The following is an 18,576-nucleotide window of genomic DNA, read 5'->3' as shown; positions in this document are numbered from 1 at the left end:
AAGTATTTTAAAACAGCAAACCTTGACTGGCTGACACTTCTGAGAGTTGGCAATTTGGGCAGGTGTGGATGGGCTGCTCTTCTGGCCCTCTCTGGGCTCACTGGTGTACTAGTGATCAGCTGCTGGCTCTTGCATGGCCTTGGCTGGGGCAGCTCCTCTCTCCTCCATATAGTCTCTCATCCTCCAGTGGGCAGCACTATGGGGGCTGGATAGTAACCCAGAAGGGCTGGCAGAAGCACACTTGGCCTGTTGTTTCCTGGACTCAGGAGTGACACCATATCGCCTCTGCTGCATTCCTTGAGTGAGAGTTAGTCACAGGGCCAAGCCGATCCATGGGGTAGACAAACGGATGTCATCTCTTCATGGGAGGAGCTTCAAGATCACGTTGCAGAGCCACGAATCCAGAATGGGCAATATTTGGGGCTATTCCTGACATCAGTACCATGGTTGCTGACACATGGTGAACACTGTGAGAGAGACGGGCAGGGGCCTGACCATTCAGGACCGCGGGCCCAGGAAGGAGATGGAGTATTTTTTATGAGTGCAATGGGAGCCACTGTACATGAGTGTGATTTACAATTCTGAAATATACTTAGGGATGCTATATGGGAGTAGGTTGCAAAAGGGCCAGAGCAGAAGCAGAATGATGAGCCCAAAGCAACTGCAGTGATACAGGCAATGTTTATGTGATGGTGTCTTGGATGAGCAGACATGGAGCTGGAGAAAATTCAATTAAAGGAAATGTTTTATAAATAGAGCAGGAAATACTTTATAAAGGGACTCCAGGACTGGATGATGTATTCACTATAGGACACTCTGGAAAGAGAGGAATCCAGGAGGATACGTAGAGCTTTATGCACTGGGCAAGTTGTGGTACAATTCACTGGGAAGTGGGAAAGCAGAGAAGGAGCTGTGGGTTTAGCAGAGCAATCCCACTTCTATTTTGTACATATTAAGTTTCTGATGTCTCTTATTCAAATAGCAATACCAAGTAAGCAATTAGACATATGCATCTAGAGGTCATCAGGGTGTTTTGAACTAGAGTCATCAGCATACTCATAGTTTAAAACATGAAAATGTATTCACTGACCTATGGAGAGAATGCAGATAGAGAATGACGTACAGACCAAGCCTTATACAAACCAAATATCCAGGGGTTATCTAAAAGACAAGCCAGCACATGGGACCGAGGCAGACCCTGTGAACTCATCAGGCAGCTGCAAATGAAAGGAAACATTGGCACCTCTGACACACTGAGCCAGAGGGGACTTTGTCGTGGGGACTCCCTGGCCTCTACACGCCAGATACAGGAGTTCTCCCTTCACTATCAGGGACAATGAAAAATGCCTTTAGGCATGGCCAAGGCACCCCAGGGGGGCAAAATTAGACTCATTCGAGAACTGCTGCTCTAGATGAAAGAAGTTGTCCACTGCGTCAGACATGACTGAACTATCAACAGTGCACTGATAAAAGGAGTGACCACAGTCTCTGGCCACATGGCCACAGTGTCCTCACAGAAGCTGTTTCAGTGGCACACTGAGAAATGCAGCTGTATCAGATTGGGCTGCAGAGGGAATCAGAGGTGAAGAACTGAAGACAAAAACTCAGGCAGTTCTCTAGAAAGGTCTTGCTATGACTGGGAACAGACGATTAGAATTTTACCTGGAAGGGCACTTGAGGTAAGAAAGGGGGCTTTTCAAGGGCAATGTTAGAACATGTTTGCATCCTGATAGGAATAATTCTGCAGAGAGGAATAAATTAGTAGTTCAAGAGACTGTGAGTGGGATACAGAGTGCAAAGGTGGGGTCCTGACCTTGGAGAGGCTCCTAATATGGGTAAAAAGGGGAGGAACAGAGGCTGCAGGGGTGGCAAGCACTGCTGTGACTCTGGTTGTGGCGAGATGATGGGTCCACTGCCCACACAGGACTTGTATTTAAGGGGGGCAGCTTCACTCTGAGAGGCTGAGTCTGAAATTCAAGGCTTTCTTCTAACTCTCCCTTTCTCTAGCTGTATCTGCAGCAGTACAACACACACAGTGTCTGTTTAAATGCACGTCATTTCTTCTATTTTACATGGAGTTTCGCTCTTGTTGCCAGGCTGGAGTGCAATGGTGTGATCTCAGCTCACTGCAACCTCCGCCTTCCGGGCTCAAGTGATTCTCCTGTCTCAGCCTCCTGAGTAGCTGGGATTACAGGAATGTGCCACCACGCCTGGTCAATTTTGTATTTTTGTAGAGATGGAGTTTTTCCAGGCTGGTCTCCAACTCCTGACCTCAGGTGATCTGCCCACCTCAGCCTCCCAAAGTGCTGGGATTACAGGCATGAGCCTCCGCACCTGGGAAGTCATTTCTTTAAGCTATATAAGTAGCTTTGACCAACTTTATTCAGAAAATCTATGGGCTGTTTTCCTCACATTTGCGATTCTCACCTTTCCCTGCTGCCATGCCTTTCCCCTTTACAGGCATCCCTTCCTGATACAAGACCAAGCTAGTACCTCCAACCCACCTGAGGATTTATCTTTCTTTCCTTCTAGTGGACACTATTGACTGAAAGCTGACTGGGTTATTATAATCCCCCAATTACACAAAATCTTACCCACACATTTCTTCATGCAATAGCAAACTTAAAGTTTAAATATGTCAGAAAAAGATGAAATAATAGGGATGTTGTATTTGCCAGAGTTCTCCAGAGAAATAGAGCCCTTAGGATAGATGGAAAGAGGGTTATTGTAAAAAATTGGCTCCACACTTAGGGAGGCTGACATGCCCTTCTACCTGCAGTTGGCAAGCTGGGGACCCAGGGGTCCCATGTCAACATAGTCTGAAGTCAGGAAGAGCCAATGTCCCCACTCAAGGCAGGCAGGAGGAAGAATTCCCTGTTTCTCATGGGAGGTCAGACTTTTTGATCCATTCAGGCCTTTGACTGATGACTGAGGCCCAGTGCCATTGGGAAGGGTCATCTGCTTTACTCAGTCTATGGATTCAAATGTTCATCTTGTATAAAACAGACACACCCAGAATAATACCTGACCCAATGTCAAGGCGCCCTATGGCTCAGTCAAGTTGACATAAAATTAACTATGACAGGGGTTATGGGAGAAAAGGAGCAAATGGGAAGGGAAACAGCCCAGGAGCTGTATCTTTCCTAGAGCGATGTCTCCCCTACTCAGCCTCTGGTACCACCGGCTCAGAACTTCACCTTTGCAATGGACCCATTGTTTACAGCTGCCCCAAATTCCTATGTTGAAATTCTCGCCCCCCAGGTTGATGGCATAGGAGGTGAGGCCTTGGGTGGTGATTAGGTGGTGAGGGTGGAGTCCTCATGAATGTAATTAGTGCCCTCAGAGACCCCAGAGTGCTTCCTTGCCCCTGTCCACCATGTGAGGACACAGCCAAAAGAGGAGCATCTACGAACCAGGAAGTGTGTCTGGCCGAAGTCCAAACCTGCCAGCACCTTGATCTTGGACTTCCCAGGCTCCAGAACTGTGAGGAATAAATATCTGATGTTTACAGCCACCTAGTCTGTGGTGTTCTGTTAGAGCTAGACCAAGACCCTATGCAGGTCTAAGGCAGGACCATGCCAGGCCAAAAACCCTGCTCAGGGCCCATCCAGCCTCTATTCCTGACTTACTGTTCCATCCCAAATATTGAGGTGACTGCCTGTCAGTATATTATCATGATCTCATGAGCCTCTTCACCTGCCTGTAATGTCAGACTTATTCCACAGAAACTAATGTTTCCACTCAGGTAATGTGTCAGGCAATAGCAATGACATGAATAATATCCCAAAGACACAGGCCTCTGAAAATATACCATCCAGAGTACATCAGGGAGAGCCACAGGCTGCCCTTTGGAATCTATTTCACCTCCACATTTCTAGTTTCACACAGTCATGATGTGAGCATGTGCACGTCTGGCCATGGTCCTTAGCTCTGGGGTTAACAAGATCTCTTTTCTACCCACCTGTTCCAAACCATGATCTTGTTCCCATCGTGCCCATCAGAGTCCTTGTGTCACAACGGTCTGGTTCCACTGATAAAACACGGACTCAGTTTGTTTAACAATCCATTTGGAAACAGTCCTTTAGTGATTAATGGCAGCGGACAATAAACATAACTCAAATTAAATGTCCCTTCAGGTTGTAGAAATGAGGTTGAGAGTCACAGGTATTTCTCCTTCATACTCAAGTCCACTGGGACCTATAACCACCAGGTCAACTTTACAATGTTCCCACCAGGGAAGGGAACCCTGAGAACCAATAGTATATGTGACCTGCTACTAATGCCATTGAAGATGGCTTTTGCCACCTAGGCCACGGTTTTTACACTTTCTTTTGATCCACTCTAGTGTCATCATACGCATTTAGGCCACAGACATTTTTCTCTGTGAAAAACAAGCTGGCCTGGGTTAGATGAAGACCGACAATCACGACAGTGTTTTGTTAGCCCATGTTCTAGCCCAAAGTAGTTGACACCCTGAAAAGGGAAAATCGTGAGAAAAATGTAATAGGTCCACATGCACATTTCAATGAGTTGTTCATTGCAAGTCCCTCCTCTCTCTAATTTCGGCATTCAAACCATCCCTCCCTGCTCTTTATGTATTTTTTCACAGCATTCATTGTCTCTTAACATACTATAATCTACATGTATTATGTTTTCATTGCTTTGTGTCTGTAAGCCTCTACCACCTCCTTTAGGATATAAACTCCTGGAGGACAGCATTCTCTCTCCATTCTGTTAACTGAAGAATGTCACATGACACGTATTGTGCCTGGCACACACTTGCTTCTCAATAAAGTGTTGATCAAATGAATAGACTGAATTTTTCTCAATAGGTAAACGTTTTGGGGGGATAGCATGGTAACAGACAAATTCCTTCAGCCTCTCTTCTCTTAGAGAGAAGCAGGAAGCCTGGGGAATTTCTTCTCTCACATTCATGTTTGTCTTGTCCCTTCTTCTGACTTCTGTCTTCACATTTGCTTCCAACTCTAGTTTGAGTGGCTTTAGCCCAGCTGGTTCATATTGGATGAAGTCCTGTTGCCTTTTTGAAATCATGGTTTCTGACCTTGTATCTCAATTGCTAACTCATCCAAAATGTCTCTGTTTTGTGTTACATTTTAATCCTCAATTCTCAGCACTGGCCTTTCATACCTTCTTCAAGAATGATTTGATTAGACCCCACAGACTCCCGAGCACTGGAGCTGTAACAAGGGGTTTCTGCTATTCATCCTAGTTGAATCACAGCTAAGCTACAAAGCCATTTGGATTCAGTTCAAAACTTTTTTCTCCAACACTGAGCGGCACTGAATTCATTATGACTACATCCTCACCCTGACCACATCATTACATGATTGCAACATCCTGAACAAACTCACTGGGCAGCACCATTGCCATGTCCACAGAAACAAGCATTGAAGCCCTGTGTGGAGACCAGACTGCACTGTGATGTCCTGAGCCCCCACTCAGGAACCTCTTCTGATTCAAACTTGGAAACACGTTCCTTCCTCACCTGACTGCCCTTCACTGATGTTCTTGGGTAAGCAGCTTTTAACTTCACTAATGAGGTTAGAAAGAAAAGAGAAATGATTTCCCCTCTGAAGATGGAACCCTCGGGATTGCTGACACCTCATCCTTACACACCATGTCAGCCTATATTTCTCACACCTGCTAAGGACATTGCATATCATCTGCTATGTTAAAGTATCCCTCTTTTCCATCACAGTACAAGGAAATCGCAAAGAAAAATATATACAGATTAAGAAAGTCACAGGTACTCATCTCATGCAAGTTATTTCATCTGGATGGAAGTGAACTCAGGCAGAGTCTTCCTTTTCAAATCTATCAGTCCACCATCACAGTGCCAAAGAGCTCTAGGAAATTAAAAAGATATTAAACGTGGCTTTTGTCCTCAAGGCTCAAAATCCAGCTGAGAGAATAAAGTGTATTTTCATAAAAAATTACCTTCTCATAAATAGTACAAGGTGATATACCATGACTCAGAGGAAAGGGAAGATGACCTTCGTCTAAAGTGACGAGGACATGGGCAAAGAGAATAGATGAGATAGAGTCTGTGCATTAAAAATCAGCTCAAGTTGAAATGACGGAATGGAGGAGAGTGAGCATTCAGCGAATGACAGCAGAGTTAGTTAGCAGGGATCAAGGGGCATTTGGCACACAGCATATGGCTACTTGAGGTCAGAGGGTTCATTAGTTCATCCATTCATTTATTAACCTATTGTTCAATGAATTTTATACCAAATGTGTTTAGCACAATAGATAACATGTTAATTGTGTACAAGGAACACAAGTGTGAACCAAAAAGAAAGAATTACTGCCCTCATGGAGCTGACATTTTAGGGGAAGGGACAGAAGTTAGACCACTTTGCTAATTAATAAGTTCTATCTTGTGATAAGTAAGTGCTAGAAAGGGATGAAGCATGTTCTGTAAAATTGGAGGGCGGCAGGATGGGGGGACACTCCAAGAGGACTGATGGGAACAGTACTCTTGGACAGAGAATAGCAAATGTGAAGTCTCTGGGGAGCAAAGAACTCTCTGTATCTGCATAATCACAGTAGACTGGTGTGGCTCACATAGAGGAGATTTTTCCTTCCTTCCTTCCTCCCTTCCTCTTTCCCTCTCTTCTTTCTCTCTCTTTCTTTCTTTCTTTCTTTTCCTTCTTTTCTTTCTTTCTTTCTTTCTCTCTCTCTCTTTCTTTCTTTCCTTCTTTTCTTTCCTCTCTCTCTCTCTCTCTCTCTGTCTCTCTCTCTCTCAACAGAGTCTCTTGCTCTGTCACCCAGGCTGGAATGCAGTGACACAGTCATGGCTTGTTGCAGTCTTGACCTCCTGGGCTCAAGTGAGCTTTCCGCTTCAGCCTCCTGAGTAACTGGGACTACAGCATTCTCCAGGTTGCCCAGGTTGGTCTCTAACTGCTGGACTCAGAAGATCTTCCCACCTTGGCCTCCCAAAGTACTGGGATTACAGGGGTGATCCAGGACACCTAGCACCCTAGAGGAGCACAGAGTCTAGGGAAGCACCAGGCACAGCCCCACTCCCTGCCGGAATGGGACTCACACGTGTTTTTATTCTGAAAGTAGTTAGAACACATTGGGCTATTTTAAGCCAGAAAGTGACATATTAAATGTATATTTTAAGGAGATCATTTATGTTGACATTTGAGGAATAGAATGGAGTGGCACAAATGGAAATCAAGAAACCAAACATGTGACTACTGCCAAAAATTCAAAGGACAGATGTGGACTTTTTGAGGTGGTTACCAGACAAAAGACCATAATTTTGATGTTAGAATTAATTCCTGACATCTCGGGGTAAGACAAACCCTTTTACTTCTCAAGTGAAATACTTGACTGTATCTGTAGACACAGAGAAAGATCAAGTGGTGAGGGAGAATTTTAAGGTAACAGAGAGACAAAAGGCAAAACAAAGAGAGTAAGATCTTAAAGAAGACAGAGATGCCAACTGGAAGGGTCAGCCTTTGAAAGGGGGATGCTTCCTGCTTTGAGAGCCAGACAGACATTGTCCGGCCAAGGACAGAACGTGTGAGTGTGTGGTATACCCAGGAGCAAAGCTTCATGACTTTCGTGCTGCAAGACTTCTGTCCATTTCTCACCCTGCATCTCTGGCCTGTGATGTGGGGAAGGCGCCTGTGTGGTCAGAATATGCTAAAGGTCAACAGGCCAAGGCCATCAGTCATTTTCAGAGGGTAACAGAATCAGATGTAGAGGACTGAAAAGAGAAGGACTGCTGTGGAGTCGTGCTGGAATAACTGTCTAGAACCACAGAGGAGAGCTAAGAGCCTGAGGACCTCTCTTCTTCTCCGTGTGTCTAAAAATGTGGAAAGGAGACACTCTGTAGGAAGGAGTCTGCAAAGCGTGACGTCAGCATGGCCTGGCCAGGTCTGGATCAGGAGAGGAGCCAGAGCTACAAAGGGCGGACCTGAGATGCACACAGAGCAGCTAGCTCAAGTCCAGACTGTTCCCACAAGGAGACAGCAGGAACAGCTCATGCCTGGGGCAGTCACTGTAGTCAGGGGGAAGGCTGAATTCAGGGATTTGCCAATAAAGTGGCATTAGTTTTGGGGCGCATATGAGAAAAAGAATTTACCTACCAAAATTTATGAAATGGAGCAATCCTAAATTCCTTTGAAAAATAATTGCCTCCACAGGCCTCTGTCCAGGGTCACAGCTGGGTTACGCTGGCGAGGCAGAAAATAAGATGAAGCAACTAGAGGTTCCCAGAACCATGCTCCCAGCACGAGCTCTGCCTTACCCACGCTCGGGTTCTTCTGAGCTCTCGCTGACCTCGGTTTTCTAAGCTCTCTTTTCTTATATTTCTATCTCCAGCTTTACATCCCCAAGAAACAAGAGCTGGCAAAACCCTCTGGAGAGAAGCCAGATCTCAAAGCCCTCTCTGTTGGAACTTTGGGGTGAGGCTCAGATTCTGGCCTCCCCACTCCAATACATCCTTCTCTGTGAGTCCAGGGCACCAGAGAGGCCCTCAAACCAGCCCAGCCTGCACCTGCTCGGAGGGGCCACAGTGGAGAAGCCTTGGGTGGGGACTGATGGTAGAAGCAAAGAAATTCTATATTTTGAATAAATAATTTGAATTAAAACTCAGCAAGTCTAACTTAATCTGCTTGTTTCTTTTTTAATTTGTGAGATAATAGTTGAATGAAAGTGTCTCTTTCCCCCAGATTTCTGGAAGCCAGCACCATGGAAGGAGCCCTGTGGGCTTTGATTGCTCCCTGGCTCTGCCTCCTGTGGGCTTGCCCAGCCACAGGGGTCGCAGACTCCCCTCCCTACCATTTCACCCTGACCTTGCAGGCCGCCACAGAAAGGCCCGCCAGGCAGGCTTCTCAGGGTGGGTGTAGGCATCTGTGGGAAGAGCAAGGCAGCAGGTGCTTCAAGACCATGGTACACACAGCCCTGCAGGCAGTGCCAGCCCCAAGAGGGATGGAGGAGAGTCCAGAGACAGAGAGATGCCACCCACAGGCCTGTCCCAGGAACACATAGACTCCTCAGAGAACACATAGACTCGCCAGGGGGCAGTCTCAATGGCTGGCTCGTTACTCACAGATGAACTGCAGAGAACCAGCCCCCTGGCGGGACACATTCCTGCCTCTGCTTCTCCTGGGCAGGACAGAGTGTGATGTCAACACTCTTTAGTCACTATTGCCCCATTCAGGTAGCATATGCTGCTCAATAGTCTCATGGGTGTGTGGTCCTGTGGGACCAAAATCTAAGCGACGTATTTAACTCCAGCAAGAAACACCGCCAGCATCCCCCTCCTCTGTCTGCCCTCTGCGGGCATCGCTAGGCCCAAGACAGTGAAAGGACTTCACCCTTCATGGCCAGCCTTGCTTAAACACCTTGAGAAAATAAACCCTAAAATTAGGTATAAAAAAATTAGTTGTGCATATTGGCTTTCTTTTCTTTCTTTTTCTTTTCTTTCCTTTTCTTTCTTTTTTTTTTTAAGAACTGCAAGAGTCTCAGGTACAAACAGAAAGGAGCAAAGATTTCAGAATGCCTGACTTGGTTCCGGGAACAGTGTAATGCTGCAGTTATCCAGGACACAAGAGTCACTGGCTATGAGCAGCCTGTGCTCAGGGAAACCAAGCAAGATAAACTCAATGCACAGGCACGGAGCAGGTCATGCATAAGACGGAACAGACCATGGGTCTTATCCTATGAAAACAAATGACTCTTAGTTGATAAAATGGGGCACTATACCATAAAATCTCGAAACCATTATTTTCCATTTGTGGGTATGTAGCCAATATTTTCTAGTATATTTCAGATTTTACTATTTTTTAATTTGTACTTTTAATAGCTTTGTTGAGGTATATTTAACATACAGAATACTGTATGTGGTTAAAGTATACACTTTGATAATTTTGACAGGTTTGTATACTTCCATCTACAAAGTTTCTTTCTGCCCCTTTGAAATCCTTCCTTCCCATCCCTTCCACTTCATTCCATCCCAAGCCAAGTGCAAATCTGTTTTCAACCATTATTGACAAGTTTGTATTTTCTAGAATTTGATATAAATGAAATTTTCATTCTACATAGTTGTTTTAAGCTTCATCCCTTCTGTGGCATGCTTCACTAGTTTATTCCTTTTTATTGCTGTGTAGTATTCCATTGCATGGATATATCATGTTTTGTTTATCCACTCATGTATTAACGGATATTTGTGTTATTTTTCCAGTTTGGGACAATTGCAAATAAAGCTGCTGTGGCCATTTGTGTATAATCTTTGTATGGATATGTGCCTCTGGTTCTCTTGAGTAAATACCTAGAAATGGGGTTTCTGAGTCATATGGAAAGTGTATGTTACAGTTTTTGAGGAACTACCAAACTCTTTACCAAAATGACTGTGCCATTTTATAGTCACACCAGCAGGATGTGAGTGTTCAGGTTTCCATAGCCTGATCAAGGTCAGCGCAGCCATTCCTTTTCATGTTAGACTTTCTAAGTGTCTTCTACTGTGGTTTTAATTGGTATTTTCCTAAAGTCTAGCAGTGTTGAATATCTTTTTATGTGCTTATTTGCCATTGTTTCATTGATTTTTCTTAGTGATCAATGTCATAATTACACATTAGTAACACTTCCGGTTTTGCCATCACAATTTGTCATTTATTTGCATAGACTTGATATGGTTTGGCTGTGCTCCCACCTAAATCTCATCTTGAATTCCCATGTGTTGTGGGAGGGACCCAGAGAGAGGTAACTGAATCATGGGGGAATGGTCTTTTCTTTGCTGTTCTCATGATAGTGAATAAGTCTCATGAGATCTGATGTTTTTGAAAGTAGAAGTTTCCCTGTAAAAGCTCTTTCTTTGCCTGCTGCCATCCACATAAGATGTGACTTGCTCCTCCTTGCCTTCTGCCATGATTGTGAGGCTTCCCCAGTCATGTGGAACTGTAAGTTCATTGAACGCTTTTTCCTGTATAAATTACCCAGTCTCAGGTATGTCTTTATCAGCAGTGTGAAAATGGACTAATACAGTAAGTTTGTACCAGTAGAGTGGGGTGCTGCTAAAAACATACCCACAAATATGGAAGCGACTTTGGAACTGTGTAACAGACAAAAGTTGGAACAGTTTGCAGAGCTTGGAAGACAGGAATATGTGGGAAAGTTTGGAACACCCTAGAGACTTGTTGAATGGCTCTGACAAAATGCTGATAATAGCATGGACAATGAAATCCAAGCTCAGGTAGTCTTAGATGGAAATGAGTAACTTTTTGGGAACTGGAGCTAAGTTCACTCTTGTTATGTTTTAGTAAAGAGACTGGTGACATTTTGCCCCTGCCCTAGAGATCTGTGGAAGTTTGAACTTGAGAGAGATGATTTAAGGTATCAGGCAGAAGAAATTTCTAAGCAGTAAAGCATTCAAGTTGTGACTTGGGTGCTGTTCAACACATTCAATTTTATAAGGGAAGCAGAACATAGAAGTTTGGAAAATTTGCAGACTGACAATGTGATAGAAAAATAATCCCAGTTTCTGAGGAGAAATTTAAGCCAGCTGAAGATATTTGCATAAGTAACAAGGAGCTGAATTTTAATCCCCAAGACAATGGGAAAAATGACTCCAGGGCATATCAGAGGTCTTCACTGCAGCTCCTCCCATCACAGGCCTGGAGGCCTAGGAGGAAAAAGTGGTTTCATGGGCCAGGTACAGGGTCCCTCTGCTGTGTACCATCTAGGGACTTGGTACATTCCAGCCCCTTCAGCCATGGCTACAAGAGGCCCAGGTACAGCTTGGACTTTTGCTTCAGAGATGGAAGTCCCAAGCCTTGGCAGCTTCCATGTGGTGTTGAGCCTGGGGGGTGCATGGAAGTCAAGAATTAAGGTTTGGAAACTTCCACCTAGATTTCAGAGGATCTACGGAAATGCCCATGTGCCCAGGCAAAATTTTACTGCAGGGGTGGGGCGCTCATGGAGAACCTCTATTAGGGCAGTGCAGAAGGAAAATGTGGAGTCAGATCTCCCACACAGAGTCCCTACTGGAGCACGGCCTAGTGGAGCTGTGAGAACAGGGCCACTATCCACCAGACCCCACAATGGTAGATTTACTGACAGCTTGCACTGTGCACCTGGAAAATCCACAGGCAATGGCAGCCTGTGAAAGCAGCCAGGAGGAGAGCTGTACCCTGCAAAGCCACAGGGCAGAGCTGCCTCAAACCATGGAAACCCACCTCTTGTATCAGCGTGACCTGGATATGAGACATGGAGTCAAAGGAGATCATTATGGAGTTTTAAAATTTGACTGCCCCACTGGATTTCAGACTTGCAGGGGTCCTGTAATCTCTTTGATTTTGGTCATTTTTTCCCATTCAGAATGACTGTATTTACCCAATGCCTGCACCCCCATCGTATCTAGGAAATAACTAACTTGCTTTGGATTTTACAGGTTCATAAGTGGAAGAGACTTACCTTGTCTCAGATGAGACTTTGGACTGTGGACTTTTGTGTTAATGCTGAAATGAGTTCAGACTTTGGGGGACTGTTGGGAAGGCATAATTGATTTTGAAATGTGAGGACATGAGATTTGGGAAGGGCAAGAGAGGAATGACATGGTTTGGCTGTGTCCCCACCCAAATCTCATCTTGAATTCTCACGTGTTGTGGGAAGGATGTGTTGCGAGATAATTGAATCATGGGGCCAAGTCTTTCCGGTGCTGTTTTCATGATAGTGAACGAGTCTCATGAGATCTGATGATTATATAAGGGGAAATTTCCCTGCCTGAGTTCTCTCCTCTTGTCTGCTGCCATATGAGATGAGATGTGCCTTTCATTTTCTGCCATGATTGTGAGGCTTCCCAGCCATGTGGAACTGTAAGTACAATAAACCTCTTTCTTTTGTAAATTGCCCAGTCTCAGGTATGTCTTTATCAGCAGCATGAAAATAGACTAATACATATCCAAGGTGTGATTTTCTCCCAATCTCAATTATTTATGCAAGGGACACACAGGAAATTATTAATAATAAATCAGTTACAAGACAATCCTGGGTAAAAATTAACCAAAATAAATTTTTAGAGTCTTATATCCAAATCCATTTTAGAGAAAAACTTTCCACATATCAATTAATTTATCAGCAAAAAAGAAATGCTTTCATTTGAGAAATGTATTTTTTATAAAAGTCCATTTAATGTAATAACTGTTATTTTAAAATTATTTTGTATTTAAGTTGAGCAACTTCTATACTGCATCTAACTTTCAAACTACATGGATAAAGCTGGAAACCATCATTCAAAGCAAACTGACACAAAAACAGAAAATCAAACACAGCATGTTCTCACTCATAGGTGGGTGTTGAACAATGAGAACACATGGACACAGGGAGGGGAGCATCACACATTGGGGTCTGTAGGGGGGAAATAGGGGAGGGACAGCGGGGGGTGGGAAGTTAGGGAGAGGTAGCATGGGGAGAAATACCAGATATAGGTGATGGGGAGGAAGGCAGCAAAACACACTGCCATGTGTGTACCTATGCAACAATCTTTCATGTTCTTCACATGTACCCCAAAACCTAAAATGCAATAAAAAAAAACTTACTTTCATAAATACAATATCAAAGATGTTAAAGAGTGTTTAATATAAATTTTTATCTTATTGTAGATTCAGGGGTACAAGTGCAGGTTTGTTATATGCATATATTGTGTAATAGTAAGGTTTGGGCTTCCAGTGTACCCATCATCAAAATAGTGACTGTGGTACCCAAATGGATAATATTTCAATCTTCACTTCCCTCCTGCTCTTTCCCCTTCTGGAGTCTCCACTGTTCGTGATCTTTTCCATATGTCTATGTGTACCCATTTTTTGTTCACACTTACAAGTGAGAACATGTGGTATTTGGTTTTCTGTTTCTGCGTTATTCCACTTAAGATAATGGGCTCTAGCTCTATCCATGCTTCTGCAAAGGACATGATTTTATATTTTTTATGGATAAATAGCATTCAATGGTGTATATATACCATATTTTATTTGTTCAACCAACTATTGATGGACACTTATGTTGATTCCATGACTCTTCTGTGAATAGTACTGCAATAAACAGGCAACTGAAGGTGTGTTTGATATAACAATTTCTTTTTTATATTATTATACTTTAAGTTCTGGGGTACATGTGCAGAATGTGCAGGTTTGTTAGATAGGTATACACATGCCATGGTAGTTTGCTGCATCCATCCTCCCCATCATCTACATTAGGTATTTCTCCTAATGTTGATATAACAATTTATTTTCCTTTGGGTAGATACCCAGTAGTGGAATTGGTAGATCAAATGGTAGTTCTATTTTTAGTTCTTTACTAAATCTCCATACTGTTTTCCATATTGTTTTCCAATCCATAGGAGATGTACTAATTTACTCGCATCAACAGTGTGTCAGCATTTCTTTTTCTACACACGCTCACCAGCATCTGTTAGTTTTTGACTAATAAGAACCATTCTAACTGGGGTAAGATGATACCTAACTGTGGTTTTAATTTGCATTTCCCTGATGATTAGTAATATTAAGCATTTTTTCATATGTTTGTTGGCCACCGTATGTCTTCTTTAGATAAATTTCTGTTCATGTCCTTTATCCACTCTAACAGGGTTACTTGTTTTTTCTTACTGATTTGAGTTCTTCTGGATTCTGAATATTAGTCCTTTGTGGAATACATAGTTTACAAATATTTTCTCCCATTCTGTAGGCTGTCTGTTTACTCTGTGGATTGTTTCTTGTGCTCTGCAGAAGCTCTTTGATTAAGTGCCATTTGTCTATTTCTGGTTTTGCTGAATTTGCTTTTGCAGTCTTAGACCTAAATTCTTTGTCTAGGTCAATGTCCAGAAGAGGTTTTCCTAGCTTTTATTATCAGATTTTTATAGTTCTAGGTGTACATTTAAGTCTTTAATCCATTTTTATTTAATTTTTGTATATGGTGAGAGACAGAGGTCCAGGTTTATTCTTCCGTTAGCCAGTTACACAGTATCATTTATGGAAGAGGGAGTCTTTTCCACATTGCTTATTTCTGTTGACTTCGTCAAAGGTCAGTTGGTTGTAGGTATGTTGCTTTATTTCTGGGTTCTCTATTCTGTTTTATTGATCCATGAGTCTCTTTGTGTGCTAGTACCATTCTCTTTCGATTACTGTAGCCTTGTAGTATACTTTGAAGTCAATTAATGTGATGCCTCTAACTTTGTACTTTTGCTTACGATTGCCTTGGTATTCAAGCTCTTTTTTGGTTCCATATTAATTTTCTAATTGTTTTTCTAATTCTGTGAAAAATTACATTGGTAATTTGATAGGAATTGCATTGACTCTGTAGACTGTTTTGGGCAGTATGGTCATTTTAACAACATTAATTCTTACAATCCATGAGCATGGGATGTTTTTCCATTTGTTTGTGCTATTTTTTTCATCAGTGCTTTGTAGTTCTCCTTGGTTGAATGCATTCCTAGGTATTTGTGTATTTGTGTGGCTTTCATAAATGGATAGAATCCTTGATTTGGTTCTCAGCTTAAACATTGTTCATGTATAAAAATGCAACTGATTTTTGTACATTAAATTTACATCCTGAAACTTTACTGAAGTCATTCATCAAGTCTAGGAGTCCCTTGGAGGAATCTTTAATATAGTTTTTTAAAAAATATTTTTCTGCCAATATTTATGCATATCTCACCATACTTGGCATTTTTATTAAGTGCTGCATTCTTACTATTCTTATTAATGCCAGTGTTTTCAAAGGCCAATTTTACCAGAATGTAAAAAGGATAAATAAGCATATACCATTGGATAAACATTTGAATATATATGAATATAATGTATATAGGTATTTTGTCACTATGTAAGAATCCCTGTCTTAGTCTGCTTGGACTGTTCATAAGAATGTACCATAGACTGGGTGGCATAAACAACATGTATTTACTAACACAGTTACAGAAGCTGGGAAATCCAGGATCTGGCGTTGGCTGATTTGGTTTCTGGTAAGAGCTCTCTTCCTGGCTTGCAGACAGCTGCCTCCTAGCTGTGTCTTCACATGGTCTTTCCCTGGTGTGTGTATATGAAAAGAGAAAGAGAGCTCTCTCTCTTCCCCTTCTCTCATAAGCCCAGCAATCCTGCCAGATGAGAATTCTACCCTTATGAACTCCTTTAACCTGGATTACCTCCTTATCTTCAAATGTAGTTTCATTGGGATTTAAAGGCAACATATGAATTTTGGGAATACAAATATCAGTTCATAGTGATCCCCTTTCTACCTGTTCCTAATAACATATTTATTATTTCTTTCTTAGCTGTCACCAGCAGCACCTTTAGTGTTCATATGTCTACCAACAGTCGTTTATGACAATATAGGAATTCTGTAAGCTAATATAGGCTTTCTCTATCATTCTCTTCACTTCTCCTGAGTCCTCACTGCCTAAGTTTTTAACACCCATAATTCTATCAGCTGCCTATTCAAAAAACTCAAGGCTTTTTGTATCATATGCCTCAAAGTTCTTGCAGCCTCTGCCCATCACCCAATTCCAAAGCCACTTCCACATTTTTAGATATTTCTTACAGCAACACTACACTTCCAGTGCAAAAATCTGTATCAGTTTCCTATGGCTGCTGTAACAAATTGCTACAAACTCAGTGCCTTAAAACAACACGTATTTATTCTTTTACGGTTCTGGAGTCCGGAAATCTGAAATTAGTTTCAATGGGCTAAGGTCAAGGTGTTGGCAGGGACATGCTCCTTCTAGAAACTCTAGGAGAAAATCTATTTTCTTGTCTTTTCCAGCTTCTCAAGCTACATTCATTGTATTCCTTGGTTCATGAACCCTTCCTTGATCTTCACATAGCATCTTCTGTCTTTGACCCTGTTTCTGTCACATGGTCTTCTTATCTTTTGTTGGCAGTCAGAACTCCTTCTGCCTCTCTCTTATAAAGATTTGTGGGATTATATTTAGGGTCCACTTCGACAATTCCCTCAATTCAGGAGCCTTAATTTGCTCATATCTGCAAAATCCCATATAAGGTAATATTTGTAGTTTCTGAGCATTAAAACATGGTTATCTTTGGGGATTATTACTCAGCCTATCGTAGTTATGCAGCCAGTATTCAAACCCAGACCTGTCTGGCTTCAGAAGCAAACTATTGACCATTAAGCTGTAGTATTTTCACACATGTATTTCTCTTTCCTGGTTGGGTTAGAGCACCTACCATAAGGCTGTGCACACAATTAGTGCTCACTTAGTACTCATCACATAAATGTAACCCTCTCTTTTGGGACATTGAGCTTTTCTCATTCAATCTAAACTGAAGACCAAGATGTGGCTCCTGGGCCAACCTATTTTCTTCTCCCAAAGAGCATACTGTTCTGTCCCAAACAGGACACCACTGATGGCTTTGGCTCGTCTGATTTCTTCTCTAATTCTCTTAACTACCACTTAATAATCTTGTGATTTTTTTGTCTCCCTCCATTGTTTTCTTCTTTCTTTCTTCCTTCCTGAAAAAAACACCAACTCAAACTATGCTTTTTTCTCTTTTCTCACTCAACAACAACAATCAGCACTTCTGTGACAAAATGTGTGGATTTCTCCCCATACATCAAGCAGCAATGAATTCTGCAATGGACATCAGCTAGGTGTCCCCCAATTCAACTTAATTCTGACTCTGTCTACCTAGAGATGCCCTCTGAAACCACAGGTTTAGGCTCAGACCCACAAGATCACCTCCTCCTTCCCACCAGTTGCAAGTTCAGGCCTCCATGAGCTTCAAGTTGGAGTTCACACAACATTCTCTTCACGTTTGATTAATTTGCTAGAGTGACCCACAGAACTCAGGAAAACACTTATGCTTACTGGCTTATTACAAAGACAATTTTAAAGGATACAAATAACAGCCAGATGAAGGGATACATAGGGTGAAGTCTGGAAGTGTCCTGAACACAAGAGCATCTGTTCCTGGGGAGTTGGGATGTGCCATCCTCTTGGTGCATAGACAAATTTTTGTTCACCTTTCTGTTAGCCTCCATGTGTTCAGTTATGCAGAAGCTCCTTGAACCTCATCCCTTTAGGTATTTTATGCAGACTTCATTGGATAGGCATGATTGAAGCATGGCTAACCATGTTGGAATGTGATTGGACAAATAGAGTATGATTTAAACCCAGTAAGGCCTGTGCAGATTCTTCTTGGCGTCTCTATGCAGCATTCCTTACTCTAGGACATCAGGCTAGCCCCCATCTGGAATAAGGGTCTTAGGACCTACAATTGAATTAGAGCCCGGCCTTGGGCAGGTGAAAGGAGGGCAGGAGAAAGCTAGAGATAGAGATCCTCTTTACTCTAACAAGGGCTATGGGAATTATAAGCCAGGACCCACGGATGAAAACATATGTGTTGAAAACCATGGCTGAAAACATATGTATGTGGGTGTATGTGTGCTATGCATACATATAACATATATAGATATCATAGACTCATAGTACAGTTAGAGGCATAGTAGTACCTTCATTCTACAAACTGTGAAACCGAGGCCCAGAGATGAGAAGTGAGCACACACAATGACGCTATGTTTAGGACAGAACCAGAC

At 42.6% G+C, this 18,576-nt stretch overlaps 1 long non-coding RNA gene across 1 annotated transcript; it reads left to right on the top strand.

The window, feature by feature from the left end:
- The first annotated feature begins 1,609 nt into the window (after window positions 1-1,609).
- LOC116537570 lies at window positions 1,610-18,205 on the top strand. The gene is made up of 3 exons (XR_004263201.1): window positions 1,610-1,624; window positions 8,561-8,566; window positions 18,064-18,205. It is a non-coding gene; the product is annotated as an uncharacterized LOC116537570 (long non-coding RNA).
- Window positions 18,206-18,576: the final 371 nt, after the last annotated feature.

Source organism: Sapajus apella, unplaced genomic scaffold, assembly GCF_009761245.1.
Source record: "Sapajus apella isolate SASKATOON/1434 unplaced genomic scaffold, GSC_monkey_1.0 scaffold112, whole genome shotgun sequence".
NCBI classification, from domain to species: domain Eukaryota; kingdom Metazoa; phylum Chordata; class Mammalia; order Primates; family Cebidae; genus Sapajus; species Sapajus apella.
Note: the sequence above shows the minus strand (reverse complement) of the source record. Positions and strands in the feature narration are given on the sequence as shown.